Source organism: Syngnathus floridae, chromosome 8 (genome assembly GCF_059516105.1).
Source record: "Syngnathus floridae isolate MCC-2025c chromosome 8, RoL_Sflo_1.0, whole genome shotgun sequence".
Lineage (NCBI taxonomy): Eukaryota > Metazoa > Chordata > Actinopteri > Syngnathiformes > Syngnathidae > Syngnathus > Syngnathus floridae.
The window spans coordinates 15,667,501-15,691,609 of record NC_142420.1 but is presented as its reverse complement, the minus strand read 5'-3'; the positions used below and the strand labels follow the sequence as shown (position 1 = coordinate 15,691,609).

The following is a 24,109-nucleotide window of genomic DNA, read 5'->3' as shown; positions in this document are numbered from 1 at the left end:
AGGATTGCGTTATCACACGGCTGCCTATGTTGACAGGCTATGCAGTGAGACTGAACTGCTGCCTTTATCTCGCTGTTTAAGTGTTCAAATACTGTGGTTATATTAATTTCCATAGTTAAGCTGGTCTATACAATATCTTGTGTTGTTTGTCATCTGTCTGTAACGTCGTGTTTCTTTAGATGAACAAAACAGCTTTGAAAAGAAATCTTACGGAGGCTACGAAAAAAGGTTTTCCAGCCGGTTTCACTACACAGATTTTTTTTACAAATTAAAAAAATTAAAATTCAAAGTGAAACTTCTAATTTGGGGAATAATGGCCCACACGCCAGCAAAAGGCAGGGAGTGCCCACACAATTGCAGTGCGTACACTTGTACCTTTTTATAAAAAAGTTATAATAAGTGTTCTAAAAACATTTACAATATTGTACCTTGTTATAAAAAATGTTAGAATAACAAAATAGTTCTAAAAACATATTTACAGTATGCACACTTGTACCTTGTTATAAAATTGTGATAATAAGAGTTCTAAAAACAGTATGTATACTTTAGTTACATCTAAATATGTTGCACACACGTATCATATTTATATTTATATTATTTATACATTATTTTCTGTCAGTTATACTATTAAGATAGTATTTACATATTTGAAACTTATTTAATGTTCTAACGATAACATATGCAATTATATGGATCAATATATATTTATTGATCCACAAAAAAATTATGTACCGTATTTTCAAGTCGCACCAACCATAAAATGCATAATTAAGAAGAAAATAATAGTCGCACCGGAGTACAAGTCGCATTTTTGGGAGAAATTTACTTGACAAAATCCAACACCAAGAACAGACATGAAGAGGCAACAACAGGCTAAACGATACAGTATGCTAACGTTACATAAACACAAACGAGGAGCTCAGAACGTGCATGACGTAACATTAAGAGTTATTTAAACAACTATAACATAAAAAACACGTTTATCAAACCATCCGTGTCACTCCAAATCATTAAATCCATCAAAATCTTCATCCTTTGTGTAAACAACGCCGCTTCTGCATGCGGCGCTGACGTTGGACTCGTTGTCAGTTGCAGTTCAAATTATTCCACAGGCCGGCCTATATAACTATATACTACTATAAACCAGGCGTCACCAACCTTTCTTAAATCGAGAGCTACTTCCTGGGTACTGATTAAGGCAAAGTTTGACACACACTTCTGAAATAGCCAATTTGTTCAATTGGCTTTCACTATGCGTTATTATTGTCATTTCCAGTTCATATGTAAGTGTGATTTTAACAAGAATAGCAAAAATACAGTCAAACCTTTGTTTTTGACCACAAGCCGTTCCAGAAGGCGGTTCGAGAAGCGAATCGGTCGAATTCCGAATCTGTTTTCCCCATTACAAATAATGGGAAAAAAATGTATCCGTTTCAAGACAAAAAAAACCCCTGCCTTTTTTAAGCATTTTTTCATTTGTGCATATTTGTCCCATCGTGCAACTGCAGCGCACCGCCGAACACGCACCCGTACCGCATTGCCCACTGCGCTGGTCGCATTACTGTGACAGAGCCATCGCTGAAATTTAGAAAATATTTTAAAAGTCCTGATGTACAAAATTTAAGTGGATTAAGTGCCAGGGAGCTTAATTTTGTCCGATCGCGCAACTGCCGCGCAACTGCAGCGCACCGACAAACGCGCAACAGTAGCGCGTCTCCGACCGTGCAACTGCACCGCACTGGTCGCATTATTGTGACAGAGCCGTCGCTAAAATTTAGAAAATATTTTCAAAGTCCTGATGTACTTTCCAAAATTTAAGTGGACCTCAGTGCACAGGGAGCTTAATTTGGTACGATCGCGCAACCGCAGCGCACCGGGCGCTCACTTTAAGAGCGTCTTTGGGTTTTAGGATGGCTTTACTGCTCCCATTTGCTTTCTTTGGAGGCATGATTAGGGGTAAAAACAATCCTCAAAGTAACGAAAATACGATAAAACGGAGTCAGTCGGCATCTGGGCCGCGCGGTCGGATTTTCTCGGGTCCTCCCGGCTCATATCGCGAGGGTCGACCTCAGAATTTTGTTCGACAACCTAAACAAAATCTAAAATTTTTTGTTCGAATTCCGATTTGTTCGAGAACCGGGACGTTCGATAACCGAGGTTTGACTGTAAAATAAATGCATGCAGCTCACTGACAAGTGCCGCTATTTGAGCTAATTTTAGAACAGTCCTGCGGGCGACTCATGCGGTCCTCACGGGCGACCTGGTGCCCGTGGGCACCGTGTTGGTGACCCCTGCTATAAACTATATATCAAATAACTATAACAAATAAGTTAATCGAACCATCCGCGTCACTCCAAATTATTAAATCCATTAAAATCGTCATCCTCTGTGTCACTTAAAACAAAACAAAAAAAACACCGCTGCTGACTCCGGAACATGACGTCAGACTCGTCAGTTGCGGCTCCAATTATTCCACAAATCTAACAAATCTTCAGTTTAACTGCATAGCCTGTCAACATAGGTAGCCGTGTGATTACGCAATCCTCAGAGGAGGCAAGACAGGATGTTGGCTCCTTCGAGGGAATCGTCTTCAGTTTTAAAATAACTATAAAAATTCTGCGATTTTGATTCAAAATGATACAAAATTATTTAAATTAAAATGACTTTATAATAAAAACAATTTAATTAGTTTTTCCCCTTTTTATGATGGCAGGGGAGGCGTAACCCTTGCCTCCTCTGACCGCACGTCCCTGGTTAAAAATGAGAGGGTGACACTACTTTGCGGATTTTCACCTATCGGGTGGTCTTGGAACCAATTATCCGTGATAAATGAGGGATTACTGTATTCCTGTTCCTCCTGTTGGAACTAAATTCATCAAGTATAATACAAAGTTATAGAACGAAAATAATTAGGCGTCGAACTGCTACGTTCAGCTGCACCGACACATTTATTTAATGGTGACTATGATTTTTATGGAGGATGACTTTTTGTCAATGCTTGTGCTATCAAATCATGCATCCTAATGCATGATACATGCATACATTCTTGATTTGTTTTGTTTTGTTAATGTTATGCCGATGACCGAAGCAACGCCTTCACACAATAATGTATTGCGCTTTGCAATGCATTATGGCATAATGCATTGCAAAGCGCAATACATTAATGTGTGAAGCCGATGGCCTTCAAACATGTTATTCTACACCATTCACTTTATTATTATTGTGTGAAGGACTATTGTTATTCGACAATTTTATTCCCCCCACTTTTTTGACTCTTAAGTAGTTCCACATACTTCAACCGATTCACTACGTTCTACTTTTAACTTATTCCAAATATTCATGACACCATTGCTTACATTTATTTCATTCCAAAATTTTCCCTTTTCACAAAATTCACAAATTTCTGGCATATTTTTTCCCATTCATTCTTAAGAGCAGATTTAACATTTCACATTTACGTCGTTCCAGTTTGAAATTCGCATCATTTAGCACATTCAAATCACATTGGGTACAATCCCAACATTGCCTAATTAAAATAAAATTCACGTTTTCACGTTTAAAATTTGCGCAAAATTTCGCAAAATTTAATTTTTCACTTCTAATTTCTACATTTTTCAACCGATTCAACCCGTTCCAACTTTCAACTGTTCAACTTGTTTTTTTTTTCACGTTATTGTGCATTTTATGGCTAATGCGACCTATATTCCTGGGGGGAATAGCATACCAGCTCTGCCGAACCCCTGAAGCCGACTCACCGAACCCCTAGGGTTCGATCAAACCTTAACCTGGGTTTGATCGAACCACTGGCATAGGCTCATTCACGGCCTGTTGGCGTGTTAACTGGACACAGCGCACTTTCCAGTTTATTTGAAGGACAAAACTTTGGCCTCAGACTATGTTCTTTTAGCAGGGGGTTATAGTGTTTCTTCACCACTTGAAGCAGGTTTCAGTTTTTAAGTGCAGTGTGTCGCAAAGTGAGCCAGGGAAGGGGGGGTAGTGAGCACTGGACTTTTAGATGAGAAAGTAGCTCTGTCAAGAGCAAATACTCATGGTATTTTCTAATACCGTGAAACCGGTTACCGTCCCATGAGTATTACAGAATCCAAGAGTGAAAATAGAACTAGAGTAAAGTCTGACACTCGACATTCTTACCTTTTGCTGCCTCTCTAGGGTCTATGTCGTCCAATGCAGAGGGCCTAATCAATTCTGCTGGTGGTATAACAGGCACCGAAGGAGCTGAGAGTGCAGCCATGGTAGGTTGTGTTGGACTGGTCATCAAAGTAGTGGCTGTCTCTTGCGACACCATTCGAGTGCCAATTTTTTGCGCATGCATCTGGAAAAAGACATTGATTCATCAACTGTTATTTCGACAAGTGTATTAATGAATTCATAGCAAATCGCCATTTTATTGAATTTTTGGCTCAATAATAGTCCTAGGTGAAAAGAAGTCATCCTCATAAAAATCACAGCCACCATTAAATAAATGAATAAATAAATAAATAAATAGTGTCGGTGCAGCTGAACGTAGCAGTTCGACGCCTCATTATTTTTGTTCTATAACTTTGTATGATACTTGATGAATTTATTTCCAACAAGAGGAACAGGAATACAGTAATCCCTCATTTATCACGGATAATTGGTTCCAAGACCACCTGATAGGTGAAAATCCGCGAAGAGGTCCGCATTTCCGGCAGTAAGTCGGATTCGTTCCCAGTGAGGGTTGGACTCCGCAAAGGCTGCCCTTTGTCACCGATTCTGTTCATAATTTTTATGGACAGAATTTCTAGGCGCAGCCGAGGCGTTGAGGGGGTCCGGTTTGGGGATCGCAGCATCGCGTCTCTGCTTTTTGCAGATGACGTGGTGCTGTTGGCTTCTTCAGGCCGTGATCTCCAGCTCTCGCTGGAACGGTTCGCAGCCGAGTGTGAAGCGGTCGGGATGAGGGTCAGCACCTCCAAATCCGAGTCCAAGGTCCTCGATCGGAAAAGGGTGGAATGCACTCTCCGGATCGGGGATGAGATCCTGCCCCAAGTGGAGGAGTGCAAGTATCTTGGAGTCTTGTTCACGAGTGAGGGGAGGATGGAGCGCGAGATCGACAGGCGGATCGGTGCAGCGTCGGCAGTAATGCGGACCCTGTACCGGTCCGTTGTGGTGAAGAGAGAGCTGAGCCAAAAGGCAAAGCTCTCAATTTACCGATCGATTTACGCTCCTACCCTCACCTATGGTCACGAGCTATGGGTCGTGACCGAAAGAACGAGATCCCGGATACAAGCGGCCGAAATGAGTTTTCTCCGCAGGATGTCCGGGCTCTCCCTTAGAGATACGGTGAGAAGCTCGGTCATCCGGGAGAGACTCGGAGTAGAGTCGCTACTCCTCCACATTGAGAGGAGCCAGATGAGGTGGCTCGGGCATCTTATCAGGATGCCTCCTGGACGCCTCCCTGGGGAGGTGTTCCGGGCATGTCCCACCGGTAGGAGATCCTGGGGACGACCCAGGATGCGCTGGAGAGACTATGTCTCTCAGCTGGCCTGGGAACGCCTTGGGATCCCCCGGGATGAGCTGGATGAAGTGGCTGGGGTGAGGGATGTCTGGGAGTCCCTCCTAAAGCTGCTGCCGACCCCGGATAAGCGGAAGAAGATGGATGGATGGATGGATGGACCAATGTCCTGACCCGATCACATGATCGGAAGAGGTGATAATCTACAAAATTTCTATTCGTCATTCATCAGCGGCCTGGGGACCCATTTATCATTGTCAATCTGTCATTTTTTCCAAACTATACTGTAATCATCTGCCTGTCATTTTGTCATTTTATTTCCATAGCGTTTCCATCATCGGATGTGAAGAGTTGAAGACGGCAAGGACATGATAGGAGAGGCCTGAGACCAGACTCATTTGTAGGAAGAAAGTGTGAGATAGGAAAATGTACAATCCAAAATCAGCTCCTACCTGTTGCACTTGGTCAATTCTAATTCGTAGTTCTTCGGCAGACACACTGCCGGCAATGACCTCCAAAGGAACACCATTCTCCCCAATAAAAAAACTTGAAGGGACACATACCACTGGATCTGCATTTGGATATTGTTAAAGAATACGCTCAGAGCACATGAAATGTTCTGTTTTTATGCATACAAACTGCACAAAAATTATATTTCTTATTACCTTAATATTGTACCATACTATATGTTCATGTAGATTCTAGGTTGGAGAAGAGCAATGAAAAAAAGATACAGATCTGTGAGAACTGCACACAGGTTTCACTGTGGGAAAAGGCAGAAAGGTAGATAAGTGGAATAATAAATAACACATTAAATTTTACATTTTAAGGAGTGCTGTGAAGCGAATAAAAACTTAACCAAATTTATTACAGGATTTGTAATTGATTAATTTAATAAATCACAAAGATTGAGTCAGCTTTATATTTTATTGAAGTGTTTTTGTTAGTGGTGTCAGGCGATTAAAAATTTATCTGATTAATTACAAGATTTGGACATAAACTAATTAATCGCATTTTTATCCAATATTTTATAAAGGTCCCAAAATGTAGGATTTGAATCCTACGACATGACAAAACTGTCCTGCATCTGTTGCAATCGGTTGAATACACTAAGATGAGAAGATTTGAAATCCACATTTTTATTCGTAAAGTGTGCTTGATGAAAAAAGAAAACAGTTCAAGCACATCAGCAAACTAATTTAGTCATATGCACTATTCAATAATAAAATACAAAAACTTTTTAAAAAAACATTAAGATGACAAAGCAATTTTTAATTTATTTCGATAAGATTCCTCATGTCTTTGTATTTTATATAAGGCAGTTCTTCTGTTTAGACAAGTGAAAACGTTTTAGATGTTATCTGCTGACAGTTTCAACTGTGTCTCCAGTCTTCCTCAGATACGTCATCCGACATGCTGCTGTGTCGGATGGTGCATCTGAGGAAGACTGGAGACAGTCGAAACTGTCAGCAGGAAACATCTAAAAAAATTTCACTTGTCCAAACAAAATAAGTGCCTTATTTATCTCCTGCATTAGTTGCACTTCTACTTCACACAGCCTGTTGCCACTCCAAATGTTTCTTTGGATTGGATATTTTCTTTCTCCAGGAGAAAACACTTTTTTCTACTATGTACTGTACAATCAATCTTAATGCTACTACTGCTTAATGCTAATAGTGTAACTCCATCTTGAAAATATGAATGTCTCTTTCGGCGTCAATGTCCTGAAAACGTGACTTGCGACGCCCCCCTGAACCCCCCCACCCCCCCCACACACACACATACACACACACATACACCACACAAAAAAAATACATGACTTGACTGCATGAGTGACTCCCCCAGACGACTGGCTGAAGATGACTACTCTCATGATGTACATTCGTGTTCCAAAATGAAAAAAAGTTGTTTGTTGTGTCCATACTAGTTGGTAAAAAAGGTGTACTTTATTTTATCTTAAGTCATTTTGTAAAATTTCTGAAATCGGATTGTTGATTGATGACTTGTTGGCTCATGGTAGCTTCAAACTGCAATCTGATGAATGATGCCTTCTTTCTTCTACCATAATGCAAAACATGATTATGGTTACGCCCGTATTAGTGGCACTGCGGGGTCCACCGCTTGACGCTCAGCTGAAGCTTGCTAAGTGTGAGGCTTCACCATGCCGACAATCTACTTCATTAAGTGTATTTGTATGGCTTGGTGGCGGGCAAATCTTGCTTGCTTCCAAACTTCGTACTTTAGGTGTTTGTGAAGGCCTATGTGAGTAGGTGTCATCACTATGCTGGCGTGGGTACACTGCTATGTTCAACGGTGTCATGGAAACTATTGCCGCACAGTCACAACTAAGACGTGGTTCAGACCGGAACATACCATATTTTTCAGACTATAAGTCTTGTTTTTTTTCATAGTTTGGGTGGGGGGGGCGACTTGTACTCAGGAGCTACTTATATGTGTAATTATTCACAGATTTTTACTTGATCATTAACACATTACTTACTAGTATCACTAGGATCACTTCACATGTTATTTTCACTTTAAAACGCATGAGGGCGCACTATGGCTGTGGAATAATTGGAGCCTCATTGACAAAGAATTCCATTCACCGACTACCTAAGTCAGGAGATTTTATGATTTGGAGTGATACAGATGGTTCGATAAACTTGTTATTTATGTTATGGTTATTTGATAAATAGTTTATTTAGAGTAGCAACGTCTATGTTGATAGACTTAAGTAGTTTCATATTGTCTAGCAAGGCCGTGAAGGCAGCGGGGGGCAGCAGGGGGGGGGGGGGGGGGGGTCATCATCACTTGCTGTGTTGGCTCATATGTTGAGCTCTTGTTTTGTGAAGTAAAGAGCCAGTTACCAAACCCACATCTAATTATATAGTATATAACTATATTGTACTCCCCGAGAGTCCCAGCCGCAATCGCCGGTACACGGGGAGTCCGTGCCACAATCAGCGGCATTTGGGGAGTCCGCGCCGGAGTCCCTGCCACAATCGGCGGCATACGGGGAGTGACTAAAGTATATAAGTAGATCTATGGAATAATTGGAGCCGCAACTGACGACGAGACTGACGACGAGGCTGACGTCAGCGGTGCATGGAGTTCTAGAGACAACAGCTGTTTTGTTTTTTTTTGTTTTGTTTTTTTAAGTGACACAAAGGACGAAGATTTTGATGGATTTAATGATCTGGAATGACACGGATGGTTCGATAAAACTGTTGTTTATATTATTGTTATCTGATATATAGTTAATATCTAGTTATATGGGCCTGTGGAATAATTTGAACTGCAACTGACGACGAGTCCGACGTCAGTAGCGCGGCGCACACACAGCGTTGTTTACACAAAGGACGACGAATTCGATCATTGGATTTACTGATTTGGAGTGACACAGATGGTTTGATAAACGTGTTTTTTATGTTGTAGTTATTTGAATCACTCTTAATGTTACGTCAGGCCCCTTCTCAGCTCCTCGTTTGTGTTTATGTCACGTTAGCATACCGTATCGTTTAGCCTGTTGTTGCTGGTTCATGTTTGTATTTAGTGTTGGATTTTGTCAAATAAATTTCCCCCAAAATGCGACAAACTCCGGTGCGACTTATGTATCGTATTGGCCCGAATATAAGACGATGGTTTTTGCATTGAAATAATACTGTAAAGGTGGGGGTCGTCTTATATTCGGGGTCTAGACATCATACCCATTTTCACTTGTGCGCAGCGGTAAGTTAAAGGTTGCTGGTATCGACCGAGTATGTTGCTGTGATCGTGAACGTCTTTGACACAAACTGAGTATATACATTTCATTCTTACTACTGTCCACTGTTGTTCCGTTTGTCCGATCGTGGTTTGCTTCGTGTGCGCGCCGTTTGATTGACACCTCCGGGGCGCTCCTTTAAGTTTGCCTCGCTTCGTACGAGTAGCGATTACGCAGCGGCACGGCGACTAACAGTTGCCAGCAAATGTATTTTGTTGTCTCGATCGATGACTTATGTTTGGTGTGTTGCCGAGAGTATTTCATTTATGGTTATTTATTATTATTATTATTTGCCAATAATTCAGTAAAGCAATCAAAACTAAACCACGTCTTCCTTCCTGTGTTCTGACCGACACCCGGGGGTGAAAAGAACATAACCATCCGAGCCAACCCCTGAAACAGTCCTCAGGCTCCCCAACAATAGCGGTAGCAGTTTGCACTATTTTATTGCAATGTTTTTCCTTATTCAGATTTGTTTCAAGACTACAGTTAGACTTCACTTTGATGGTTAATGCCGTTATTGCAATTTTGTTGTTTTATCACAGTAGATTGGTTTATTTACATTTCAAAAACCAGAAGCCATTCATTTACAAATGTGATTGCATTTTAGTTTACATATTTAAATGTTCGGCTATTAAGATGTGATAGACAGTTTTTGCATGATTTGAATGAGTCAAAATAACATGCTTTTTCTCCCCAATATACTGTTATAATCATTTTTCAGATGTAATTATTTTCTGTATAAAAATTAAATTTGGTGTTCAAAAAGTCTTTTTCCAAACTTGCGTCTTGAAAAAGAGGGGGTCGTCTTATAATCGGGGTCGTATTATATTCAGGCCAATACGGTATGTTTTTTCCCCTTTATGGTGCATTTTATGGCTGATTCGACTCGTACTCAGGAGCGACTTTTAGTCCAAAAAATATGGTACATTGTTTGATTTCACATGAATCGGTGCTTAATAATACTGAACCAAATCGATCCATACCAACAAAAAGAACCGTCGTCGGTACCCATCCCTAATCATGAGGGAATAAAAATGCATTGGAAACAATTCACTAATTATTTTTATAGACAAGTGCTGAACATGATACAATACCTCTTGGCGTCAATTTTAATGGCCACACAGCATTTTTGAGCCGTCTCAGCAACGCTGTCATCCTTCCAGCTGGCTATCAGGTTTGCTGACTGCTCATCATTACCTATGAGCAGGTAATGCAGAGTAAATTACTGTAAAATATAATCTGTTATATGTTCCTCATCCAGTGTTAGTTGTCAAAATATGCGCAATTTACCCATTTGAAAGATATTTATTGATCCACCGAGGATTACATCTGAATTTTGTTTAATGATCACATGTTTTGCTTTTGTTTATTTTTATTTTAAAATTCAGTCATTTGTTAGGTCATCAAGTTTCATTGCTTACGTTGGTCACTGGCAAACAGGTACATGAAGTGCGCTGATATTTGCATTTCACTTCGGTTAAGGATTATGAGAAATATATACAAAAACATTGAAATTATTATTGGAAGTCATAAATATATTAGGCACAAAGTTTAATTTCTGAAACAGCCTTAGATTTATTAATGTTTCACTTTTCTCTGCACAAATTAACCTGTCAGTTTTAACTTTTTGAAATGCATAAAGCAATCATGGTATGACTTTAATATGCTTTTATTTTAGGGCCCGATGAGCGAACGCAAGTTTCTTATTTAAAATTATTCTTCTCCGTAAAGACTCACATTCGTGACGAACTAAACTTGAACCAAAACTCACCCATTTTTTCACAAACATCAGGCACCATAAAAAAAATATTTTAAAGTTGCCAGGTTGTAGTGTTGCACAGGATACCGGCACCAGTAACATACCTTGATAGTTTGGCATCAAAAACAGCTCAATAACATTTATTTTTAGAACTGGTAATTTGAAAAAACAAAAAACAGCTCACCAACTCTCTGTCTTAAAGGCAAGTGTACGTGCAAAGCAGCTTGTCGGTATAGAACAAAGGACTTTAGTGCCTGGCATGTTCGCCTCCTTCTCCATGTGTGTAAATGATGGCTTCCAGGCAGAAAAGTACTCACTGCCACATAAGTGTACCTGCATGATGGTGGACTTGCACATAGGTACAATGATATAGTAAAGGCGCAACCTAGAGAACTGATGAGATTTCTAAGTCAATTCAGGACAGCCCTAATAATAACAGCAAGATTATAAATAAGGACGTACAGCTCTCCTGACTTAGAAGTGTAAGCCGTTCATTGCAGACCCTTTGATCTACCAAGAGAGCTGATGGTAGTTAGAGACCTCTGTTTACATACCACCAGATGCTAACGTTAGCATAGCGCTTAGCATCCTGCTGACTACGCTAAACAAACAGCAATTCACCCATCCTGATGGTGTCTATAGTTGCCAGCGATTTCAATCAGGTGTGTCTAAAGTCTGTGCTCCCTAAATTTGTCCAATATATAAACTGTGCCACCAGTAGGGAGAAAAACATTGTACTGTGTTAATTCCAATCTCAAACAAGCGTACAAAACTATCCCACTCCCCCACCCCGCCGGCACCGACCACGTGTGTTTTTCTCTCACCCCCAACCCCCCCATACACCTTCCTCCTGGAAAACTAAGCCACAAACAAAGATAATTAAGACTCGGCCCGAGTATGCTTTCTTTCATCTGAAGGACCACTTTGAGCACACCGATTGGGACGTATTAGACGAGGATCTACTGGAGCACACCGACACAGTTCTCTCTTACATAAAGAACTGCAAAGACACAGTAACAGTAAAGAAACACATTGGGGCCCACCAAAACCAGAAACCCTGGATGAACAACAATGTCCACAATTTCTTCAAACTCCGCATCGTCTTCAGGTCTAATAACAAAATCCAATACAGTAAAGCCAGGGCCAACCTAAAGAGAGGCATCAAAGAGGCCAAACTATTCTTTAGAACAGGGGTCGGGAACCAATGGCTCGCGAGCCAGATATGGATCGCGAGCCAGATATGGCTCTTTTGGTGACTGTGTATGGCTCGCGGACAAATCTGACATTTCAAAGTCAAAGTCAAAGTCAGCTTTATTGTCAATTTCTCCACATGCCAAAGACACACAAAGAAACCGAAATTTCGTTCCCCCCTATCCCACGGTGACAAGACATGGCTCACAACAGACAAACAGTAAACAAGTATAACAAAAGCGTGCTGAATAAATAATGAATAAATAACACAACAATAAATAAATAAATAATTAATTAAGAGGAGCGTAAAAACGCGTACAGCAGACATTCCCGAAAATAGCGCAACAGTGCCGCACGCTACGCAGAAGGGGGTAGCGAGTTCAGGGCCCTAACAGCCTGGAGAAAGAAGCTGTTGGCGAGTCTGGTGGTGCGGGAGCGCAGGCTCCTGTACCTCTTCCCAGAGGGCAGAAGGTCAAACAAGGAGTGAGCCGGGTGACTCACATCTCTGGCAATCGAGGTTGCCTTGCGGGCGAGATGGGAGGTGTAAATGTCCTTCAGGGAGGGAAGTGAAACACCAATAATCTTACTACCCGTATTCACTATGCGCTGCAGGGCCTTCAAGTTCTGTTCAGTGCAGTTACCACCCCAGACAGCGATGCAACTGGTGAGGACGCTCTCAATGGTGCCACGGTAGAATGTAGACAGGACTGCCTGAGGAGCACATGCACGCCTGAGCTTCCGCAGGAAATACAGGCGGCGCTGAGCTTTCTTTGCCAGTGACGAGGTGTTCGCGGACCAGGAGAGGTCCTCACTGATGTGCACCCCCAGGAACTTGGTGCAGCTCACCCTCTCCACCACAGCCCCGTCGATGATCAGCGGCAGGTGTGTTGTGTGACCCTTCCGGAAGTCCACAATGATTTCCTTGGTCTTACTGACGTTCAGCAGGAGGTTGTTGTCCCTGCACCACGTGGTCAGAAGGTCAACTTCCGACCTGTACCGAGTCTCGTCGCCCTTCGTGATGAGACCCACCAGAGTCGTGTCGTCAGCAAACTTCACTATGCGGTTGTCGCTGTAGGTCGCAGTGCAGTCATGCGTCAGCAGGGTGAAGAGCAATGGACTGAGCACGCAGCCCTGGGGGGCCCCCGTGCTCAGCGTGATGCTGGCGGAGATTTTGTCGCCAACACGCACCACCTGAGGCCTCTGACAGAGGAAGTCCAGTATCCAGTTGCAGAGGGAGGTACTGAGGCCCAGCTCGTCGAGTTTGGAGATGAGTCGCTGCGGCACAATGGTGTTGAAGGCAGAGCTGAAGTCCACAAACAGCAACCTCACATATGAGTCCTTTCTCTCCAGGTGGGTGAGGGCCGAGTGGAGGGCAGAGCAGATGGCATCCTCAGAGGACCGCTTGGCACGGTACGCAAACTGGAAAGGGTCAATGGTGGGGGGGAGAACGGACTTGATGTGCTCCAAGACCAGCCGCTCAAAGCACTTCATGATGATGGGCGTCAGTGCCACAGGGCGGTAGTCATTGAAGCAGGACGGTGCAGGTTTCTTCGGCACAGGAACGATGGTGGCAGCCTTGAAACACGAGGGGACGATGGCCTGCTGCAGGGAAACGTTAAAGATGTCTGTGAAGACACCCGACAGCTCCCCAGCGCAGTCCTTCAGCGCTCGACCCGGGATGTTGTCAGGGCCCGCCTTTACACAATTGAAGTCATAAGTAATTTTGTTGTATTATCAAAGTAAAAAATAGACCCACTGAAATCAAAATGTTAAATTAGCTTTCAAAATATAAAATATGATCACGTTCGCAATCCATCCCATCTGTTTTCTACCGCTGAAATACACGATTGTGTCTTATCAGCCAATCCCAGCTGCCCTTCGGTGTACAGAAGGGTGACGCCAGGTTGGACAAAAATAGCGTGATTTTTACTGGACAATACGGTGCCTACGGGGTCGTGAGAGGTAAAATTCCATCCGCTCTATTTAAAATTACAGCTAGCTAGCAGGTGTGTGCCAGGCAAGCAAGAAAGATGGCGAAGAGAAAGAAAGATGGCGAAGAGAAACAAAAAATGACGATTACCGAACATTTCTGAGTGAGTGGACCGTAGAATTCGCATTTGTAGAGAGAGGAGGCTCTGCACGTACGTGCCTCATATGCAATGACAAAATTGCATCAAAGAAACGCTCCAATAAGGCGCCACTTTGAGACATGACATGCTACGTTTACGACCAAATACCCAGCCGAGGACAGCAGAAAGAAAGCGTGTGAGGAAGGTCCAAGCTAATAAACAGCAACTCCGTGTATGGACCAGACAAAGTGACTTTAATTCAGCTAGATTTGCTGGCGCATTAGCAATTGTGAGGAACGGAAAGCCATTCACGGATGGCGAATATTTCAAAACATTTATGCTTGATGTGGCTAATGAACTTTTTGACGACTACACTGACAAAGAAAAGATACTCAAACGGATAAAAAACATGCCTCTGTCAGCTAGAACCGTTCACGATTGGGCCATTATGACTGATGAGAGCCTCAACGCCTGCATGAAGCTCAACCTCACCGCATATCAACCGGACTACAAAGCCATCAGCAAAACGATGTAGCCCCAGAAGTCTCATTAATGGTGAGGTTTTTTACTAGGCTTCAATATTAAAATGTTATTGAAAAGAATACATTAGTACACTGAAAAAATGGTTGGTCTTAATTAAAATACATGCATTGTATTTAGCCTATCGGGGTTTTTTTGTTTTTTTTTTAAATGGTATGACTCTCAAAGTAAATTATTTTTTAGAAATGGGCATTTATGGCTCTGTCCGCCAAAAAGGTTCCCGACCCCTGCTTTAGTTTGGCCTCAGGGGTGTCAAACCCCTTTCCTCGGGGGCCGCATTCCTACATGTTTTCCAAGTTTCCCTCATTAAACACACCTGATTCAAATGACCAGTTCATCCTCACGTTCTGGAGGAGCCTGATTTTAACATTTTTTACATTAAAATTCTAAAATATTGCTTTTTATACCAGGTCTGATATTTGTATAAAATTTCATGAGTTTTTGCCCAGGTTCAGACCTTCAAAAACAATTTTTATTTTTTTTGTATTTATTTTTTGGGGAGGGGAAACAGCACATTGCCACAACAACCGTGTCTGGCAAAATAAATGCTTTTCGTAGTTTTTCATCCTAAAGATTTTTAGAAGAAACACCCAAAGTTTGAAAACAATCAGATAAAATCTCTTGGAGATGTTCAATAAAATGTAACCTCTATAAGGCCATATGGTGCCCAATTCCAAAATCAAGTAAAAATGGCAGATTTCCTGTTAGTTTTAACGTATGGCTATCGTTCTCGTAACTGTTACATATGTGCCCCAAATTTCACAGATCAAGGTGAACTGTACCGTACGTTTTTTTTTAATTTTTTTATTTTTACAAAAGTCGCGCGAGTCGGACGGATTCCGAAGCTTTGTTCGAGATCTGAGCAAAGATTTTCCGACAATTTAGGTCGAACTCCTAATATGTCGAGTACCAAGGCCGTTGCGTTCCGGGGTTCGATGTAGTCAGTACAGTGTTAGTAACGCAAGCTCATTTAAAGCCAATTGTGAACTCTCCCACTTTGAAGTTTGTAACTGACTCAAAGTTTCTGTCCAAAAATCCTTGAATGGTAAATGGAGGATTGCTTTACAAAACATTTTGGGATCAAAGGCAATTTTGTTCATACACGGTTCGCAGTCCTTTGCCTAAACGCCGAATTTACACAGATACTGAGCGTTTAAGTAAGAACCTAACCTCAATTTTGGCGGCGCAGGCTGTCTCGACCACAGTCCGCTGACACGAATATCGTTAATACAAACTATAGTCTTTGGAGTTGAAATCTAATGTTTTTTTTTTTTTTTGAACACATTTTCAATTAGGGGGACGCTAACTCGCTATGTACTCCTACTCATTTCACTGAAAATATTGCTAGGACAATCATATTGGCAAAAATAGAAGCACACACCTGTAATGACGATGACAAAGACAAACTTCCTCTGTTTAGCCAAATTAATGGCATCAGGTATGGATCCACTGAACCAAATCATCGTAAAGGTTACGCTCATACGATCACACACACGCAAGTACGGACACTTATCAAGACACGATTCGCGACGGCTGGGTGATCCATTGCGCGCATGCGCAGAATGCCAATCGGCCATCTTGGCTCGCTTACTACCGGAACGACACGAGTGCCGTGTCCAAATTCACAGGTGCTCCCTTCTAATGGCCGGTGCAGGTATCGTTTTTTTTTCCTTTATCTAAATCAGAAATATACAAACAACATGGCATATCATGAACAATGAGAACACGAAATGTAAGGCACAAGGCATACAGGACCCAACAAACGTCACACATCACCAATAGGTAAACAAAACAAAAATAAATAAATCCACATAGTAAAATAATAATTAAAAGGACAAAATAGCAAACTAGAGAATCAAACAAAATAAATAAATACAAAATAACCTAAAATCGCCCAATTAGAGGTCACCAAAAACATCTAACTCAGTGTATGCATCGAGTAAAGCTACTGCATTTTTCGTTTTCATCAACTTTAAGGAAGAGAGTGGAATAATTTTGGGATCATCAATAACTGCTCTATTTATATTCAGTTGGTGAATGGTATTAGATTGCGATGTGTGTTTCTGTAATCTGAAAAAATACATGGAATTCTACTCGCTTTCCTCTATCCATCTTTTCCTCAAAAGAAAAAAAGGGCCCTTCAGCGTTTTGGCGCTAAAGCTCATCAAGTTTGTACTGAAGGGTTGTAATTTGCAGTTTGTCCTTCTCAGAGACTTTGTCAGGTGGCAAATAACATCTAACTCAGTGTATGCATCGAGTAAAGCTACTGCATTTTTCGTTTTCATCAACTTTAAGGAGGAGAGTGGAATAATTTCGAGATCATCAATAACTGCACTATTTATATTCAGTTGGTGAATGGTATTAAATTTCGATGTGTGTTTCTCTAAACTGATAAAATACACGGAATTCTACTCGCCTTCCTCTACTCATCTTTTCCGCAGCTTTTTGGCGCTAAAGCTCGTCAGGTTTGAACTGAAGGTTTCTAATTTGAAGTGTGTCCTTCTCCGAGACTTTGTGGCAATTCAAGATTAACTTTTATTTTTCTGCTGACTTTAACTTCGCCATTCTAGCCCCATACTGTATCAAGAATTTGCCTGTTCCCAGTTTGTACTATAGGACCATTCTTTATTTGCCTCGTCCATAAAAAACTTTATTAGACGTATAATTTCAGATTTCATGTGTGCATGGCTCAAGAGTGAATAATTTAGTTTCCAATAAGATGATCTTTTGGTAAAATTGGTTGTAAAAAGTTACAAGTTAATATATATTGCTCTATGATCTGTAAGTGGCATGAGAATATCGACTGTAATGCTATCTTTGGGCAGACTACAGTAATCCCTCGTTTTTCGCTGGGGTTACGTTCTGACAGGTACAAATCCTGGATAGATGGGAGGTTGATTCCAAGGTGAAATCCGTGAAGTAGAAACCTTCATTTCTTTTACCATTATTATACAGGTATAACATTGAAACCAAAGGACACAACTTGTTTTCAGGCCTAAGCATTTGTTTAACAAAAGAACACTTTCTTCCAGAAAACTACAGTAAAATGATCATTTTAATCATCAGTACGTACCTCTGTGGCCTGACTCCGCTATGTAGTGTCTTTTTCATCTGAAGCCATAACACAATGCACTGTGAAAAAAATCCGTGAAGCAGCGAGGCAGCAAAAGGTAAACAATGATCTAGCAAGGATGACTGTATTTGAAATTAGCCACTAATCAATACGCATTTTTTTAAAAACCAGAGCGGTTCCTCAATGTAAATGAGACCTTCTCTGGACATTTTGTTTGCTAAGTCATTCAAATTGCCTCAATTCTCAAATTTATTCGAAAATTTTATGTTGGGTTCACCTGTCCATAGTCTTATTTAAGATTCAAGAAGATCCAAGAATTTTTATTGGCCATGTTTGAGCATGCCAAACAAGGAATTTGACTTCGGTACATCTCAGCCTCGTTGACGAACAACACTCAGGACATGTGTGAACATTGACAAATATCCTCAAACATCCCCTGATCTTAAACTCCTAGGAGGTCAAGGAATAACTCAAAACTCCTACTAGGGGAAATGAGAAACCTTGAGAAGAGACCACAGATGGGAGGATCCCTCTTCTAGGATGACCAGGCTGCAATGGATGCAGAGTGGACACATAGTACCGTAATTTTCAGACTATAAGTCGCTCGCTCCGGAGTATAAGTCGCACCAGTCATAAAATGCCCCAAAAAGTGGAAAAAAAAAACATATATAAGTCGCTCCGGAGTATAAGTCGCATTTTGGGGGGCAATTTATTCGACAAAATCCAACACCAAGAACAGAGATGAATGAGCAACAACAGGCTAAACGATAAACACAAACGAAGAGCTGAGAACGGGCCTGACGTAACATATAGAGTTATTAAAGACACCTATTACATAAATAACATGTTTATAAAACCATCTGTGTCACTCCAATTCATTAAATCCATCGATCGTTCGATACGATAGCAACAACAGGCTAAACGATAGGTATGCTAACGTGACAAACACAAACGAAGAGCTGAGAATGGGCCTGACGTAACATATAGAGTTATTAAAGAGAACTATTACATAAATAACACGTTTATAAAACCATCGGTGTCACTCCAATTCATTAAATCCATCGATTGTTCTTTGTCAACAATGGGTGCGTGCGGCTGACGGCGCTTGCACTTCAAAATATTCCACAGGCCCTTATAACGATATATAAATTATATTTCAAATAACTATTCTATAAGCAATATTATCAAACCATCTGTGCACTTTAAATCATTTAATCCATCGATCAAATTCCTCGTCCTTTGTCAACAACGCCGCGCGTGCGTCCTGACGTCAGCCTCGTCGTTATTCCACAGATCTACTACTATATTGTAGCGCGAACAAAGTACAAGGAAAGACGTGGGTTTGGTAAACGGCTCTTTATTTAACAAAACAAACTTCCAAGCGTGTGGCGGCGTGGACTTCCAGCCACCGATGTGGAAGAGAGCTCCATAAAAGTCGTAAAAGCCATGTCCGAGCCCCATGCACCGTCCGCAGACAGCCACCCGGCCGAGCGCCAGCCCCCGACTTCGATCCACGGAGGTGAACGAGAGCTCTGTAGAGTAGGACGGGGCGTCCGTAAAAGCCATAATAGTTTTTCAAACCTTCTATGTCACTCCAAATCCTTAATTTCTTAAATCTCTGCGTCCTCCGTGTCACTTAGAAACAAAGCCGCTAATGATGCCGGTAGTACGTACGTGGGTACGTTTGTCCTTTATGTAAATAACCGCCACGCCGCGCCACTGACATCACTTGAAATTCAAATTAGAGTAACGCTTTGGTACATCACGGTTCTCCAAACTTTCTTTCTGCTGCTCGATTACTGTTTTTGGCTGCATATTTTACAACTTGAAGTTTGTTACCTGCAAAATATGAATTTCTTTTTGGTGCCATTTTTCTTAAGCCCTTCTCATTTAGAGCGCCCTCATCCAGTTTTGTCTGAAAATATATATTTTTTCAGATGTAGTTGTTTTGTTTTGTTTATTTGGTTGTTTCATCAAAGTCAAAGACTGCTTTATTGTCAATTTCTTCATATGCCAAGACACACAAAGTGTTAGGTTCAAAATCAGCAAAAGGATCAGCAGACAAAACCAGTGAGGCAGAATATTGAGTCTTTTCTCGCGAGGAGTGCATTCAGACTTACAGCAATCCGACTACACTAAAAATCAGTTTTACACTCCTCGCTCTTTTTATTTGGAAATGCCCTACCCACAGTGTGAGACGATTAGCCCTTAGGGGGGGGGGGGGGGGGGAAAGAGATTGTGGCTTCGTCTCGTAAGAAAAGAAACAAAAAGTAACGCACAAAGTGTTGCGTGCAGATATGGCTATATCAGCAAAACAGTTTAAGCGATATTCCGAGAGATAAAAAGAGAAAGTGACGTTCTTTAAGGAAGATTAGAAGGTTCATGACGCATCGTTTGACGTGTTGTTTTCACGATCTGTTCTGGTGGACGCTGAGCTGTCAGCAGCATCTTGTTTGACACAACCGTCATCTCGCCCCTGACCCAGCCGTAATCCTTCTGTTCTGTTGTACAAGATAAGAATAAGCAAGGCAAAGCAGCAAGCATACTGAACAGTAACATTGTGAATAAGTACTCATTAGAGAACGCATGATAACATATATATACAATTTTTCTAACACAAAGAGATCGAAATTACGTTCCCACTATCCCACGGTGACAAGACATAGTACACAATATGCATACATATAAACAACACCAAAAAAAACAAGAAGGCACAAACAATGAATAAATAAGAGTGATGAATAAATAATAAATAAACAAATAACATAATAAATATAAGAGGAGCAAAAATGGAGCAAGTGTGCATACAGCAGACAGTGGACTTGGATATGGCGCTTTAAAGTGTTGATTGCTGTATTTGATTTTTTTCTCTATTTTTTATATTTTGAATATGTTCAAGATAAAGATATAAAAGCATGTGAAGTGATCAACTATACTAAAAATAACATGTGAAGTGGTCAACTATACTTGTAAGTAAGTGATGTGTTAATGATCAAGTAAAAATTTGTGAAAAAAAACATATATAAGTCGCTCCTGAGTATAAGTCGGCCCCCCCATCCAAACTATGAAAAAAACCGCGACTTATAGTCCGAAAATTACGGTACACATAATATAGACCAGTGTTTCCCAACCACTGTGCCGCGGCACACTGGTGTGCCGTGAGAGACGTTCAGCTGTGCCGTGGGATTGTCCAATATTAATTACGGAGCGCATTGTAAACAGGATCGCCAAACCACTGGTCAGTTCGCGCAAGGCCTGGTCAGCCACTTGCTAATCGTGCATGCGTGGAGAATCGGAGAATCTTGAGATTTCATATTGTGTCGGTCTTATTGTATTGCATCGGCACATATTCAGTTTATGTGTGTGTTGCCGTGTGCTTTTGCTAACAGTGACAGACACTATGACGGTTGTGGTGCATTTGTGGTCCAATGGAAATCAGAGCATGCGGCTCAACCGGAGAACCTGGATTGGTTATTTTTCACATACATAAAATAAACAGTCAAGTTGAGACACCTCGATTGTGATAGCCACTCAGCTGCTGTCAGAACAGCAGAGCGTCTTTAAAAGTAACTTTGTTCTTATTGTTGCAATATTTATTGACCTAGTCTAAAACAGTAAACAAAATCACGTTGATTCTTCTATTTTAATCACAATCACTTTAAATAGTTTATTTCTTACACCGTCTAAAACCTTTTTAAAAAACTGTCACTTTTATTTAAAAAAAGTAATACAATTTAAAGAATATTTAGTATTTATTTCTATTAAATTATTCGACTCTCCATACATATATAGGAATAGGACTTTACGTCTTTCATTGTAATATAACTTATTTTAATATAGGAACTTAACAGATTTTTGTTGGCGGTGTGCTACGAGATTTTTTTCAAATGAAAAGGTGTGCCGTGAATGAAAAAAGGTTGGGAAACACTGATATAGACAATTCAAATTAAAGCGTCGAGAGCAGGATGTTATTGCACAGCAATGTCTCTGAGACTCTAAGAGTGGTGTGAGTTCATCAGTGACAGCCTGGGGGAAGAAGCTGTCTCTGTGTCTGCTGGTTTTGCGTACAGAGCTCTGTAACGCCGTCCGGAGGGGAGTAGTTCAAACAGGCTGCTTTTCCTGGTCCTGGACAGGTACAAGTCCTGGATTGATGGGAGGTTGATTCCAATGATCTTTTCTGCAGTCCTGATTGTCCGTTGCAGTCTGTGCTTGTCTTGTTTAGAGGCCGATCCAAACCAGACAGTGATGGAGGTGCAGAGGATAGACTGGATGATGGCAGTATAGAAGGTCTTCAGCAACTCCGGTGGCAGGTTGAACTTCCTGAGCTGTCTCAGAAAGTACAGCCTCTGTTGGGCTTTCTTCCAGACAGAGTCTATGTGGCTGGTTCATTTCAGGTCCCGAGAGATTGTGGATCCCAGCAACTTGAAGGTGTCTGTTGAGAGAATAGTATTCCTGCGGATAGTGAGGGGTGAAAGTGGTGAAGGGTCTCGCCTGTCCACTGTCATCTCCACGGTCTTGACCAGGTTCAGCTCCAGGTGGTTTTGGCTGCACCAGTGGACCAGCCGCTCCACCTCCTGTCTGTACGCAGTCTCGGCACCGTCCCGGATCAGTCCGATGAGAGTGGTGTCGTCTGCATACTTCAGGAGCTTCACAGAAGAGTCGCCTGAGGAGCAATCGTTAGTGTAGACAGAGAAGAGCAGTGGGAAGAAGACGCACCCCTGGAAGGCGTCAGTATTGGTGGTCCAGGTGTCGGATGTGATGGTCCCCACCCTCACACGCTGTCTCCTGTTGGTCAGGAACCTGGTGATCCACTGACAGGTGGAGGCAGGCAACGCGAGCTGGATGAGCTTCTGTTGGAGGATGTCAGGAGCCATGGTGTTGAACGCCGAGCTGAAGTCCACAAACAGGATACTGGCGTACGTTCCTGGGGTGTCCAGGTGGTGCAGGATGTAGTTCAGTCCCATGTTGACGGCATCGTAACATTAAAGTCACCCCGAATTAAGAGAATTAAATTGGGATATTTAGAAAGCCAAAAAGTGATCCTCTTAACTAAAGAATCAAGTAGTTTATTGTTTTTAGGTTTGGTATTATAATCATAGACATTGGTGTGGTAAACCAAATCACCGTTTCATCCGGCCCACCAACCCTGAATAGATTATATTATTAACCTTTTTTTTTTTGTCGGTCAGTTTCCCTGCAATGACTGCGTTTCCCCAGTAGATGGGGAACCGCCCACGCATTTATTACCGGAAGCCATGTCAGAAAGCTCGGTGCACAACCACAAGTGCATGTACGTACTCAGTAGTACGGACACGCCGCACTCCGTGCTCTATTTCTATCAGTGCCGAATGTAGAGTGTAGGCTGTAACATCAGCATTGTCGTAACTCACGCGCTGAGCTTTCAGATACCGTTTTACGCTAAAGCCACCCACAAACCTTCCCCTCGAATCCTTCCATTAAAAAGAGTGGCCCAAGGAAAAGAAAGGCGGACACTGAGTGTCAAGTATTTAAAAAATAAGAGTGGACAATTTCGCTCGACCTATGCGATGTGACGTTCAGCCACATGAACATCAACATCACAGATCTAGGTTAACGGACCAACACCTCGGCTCTATCCTAAGAATTGCCACAACAAATTTTACTCCAGACTATGATGCACTAGCAAAAAAAGTGAGACCAACTGTTACATCCTTACTATTTTCCAGGTTCTTATATAACAAGAATAGGTCGGACAACGACGTGAAGGTGAACTGGTTTATTCTTTAACCGCAGTGCGTTAACAGGGCGCACACCAGGGACGCTATGCCTCCCCTGCATCATGAAAAGGGGAAAAACAAATTCAATTGTTTTTATTATAAAGTCATTTTCCTTTTAATTTCAATAATTTTGTATCATTTTGAACCAAAATCGCTGAATTTATATAGTTATTTTAAAACCGAAGATAATTCGCTTGGAGGAGCCAAAGTCCTGTCTAGCCTCGTCTGAGTATTGCGTAATCACACGGCTGCCTATGTTGATAGGCTATGCAGTCAGACTGAACTGCTCTCTTAATTTCCGTAGTTAAGCTGGTGTATATAATATCTTGTGTTTTTTGTCATCTGACTGTAACGTCGTGTTTCTTTAGATGAACAAAACGGCTTTGAAAAGAGATCCTACGATGGCTACGAAAAAAGGTTCTCCAGCCTTATGGCAGGGGGTGCTCGTGATCCTGGGATCC

The 24,109-nt window shown here is 41.6% G+C and overlaps 1 protein-coding gene across 1 annotated transcript in view; it reads left to right on the top strand.

Annotated features, from left to right (window-relative positions):
• Window positions 1-16,407: 16,407 nt before the first annotated feature.
• rab3gap1 (RAB3 GTPase activating protein subunit 1) overlaps window positions 16,408-24,109 on the top strand; it is a 160,491-nt gene continuing 152,789 nt past the window's right edge. Inside the window, exon 1 of the mRNA XM_088383342.1 lies at window positions 16,408-16,473. The gene's annotated coding sequence lies outside the window, so the exon portion shown is untranslated. The remainder of the gene's footprint in view (window positions 16,474-24,109) is intronic.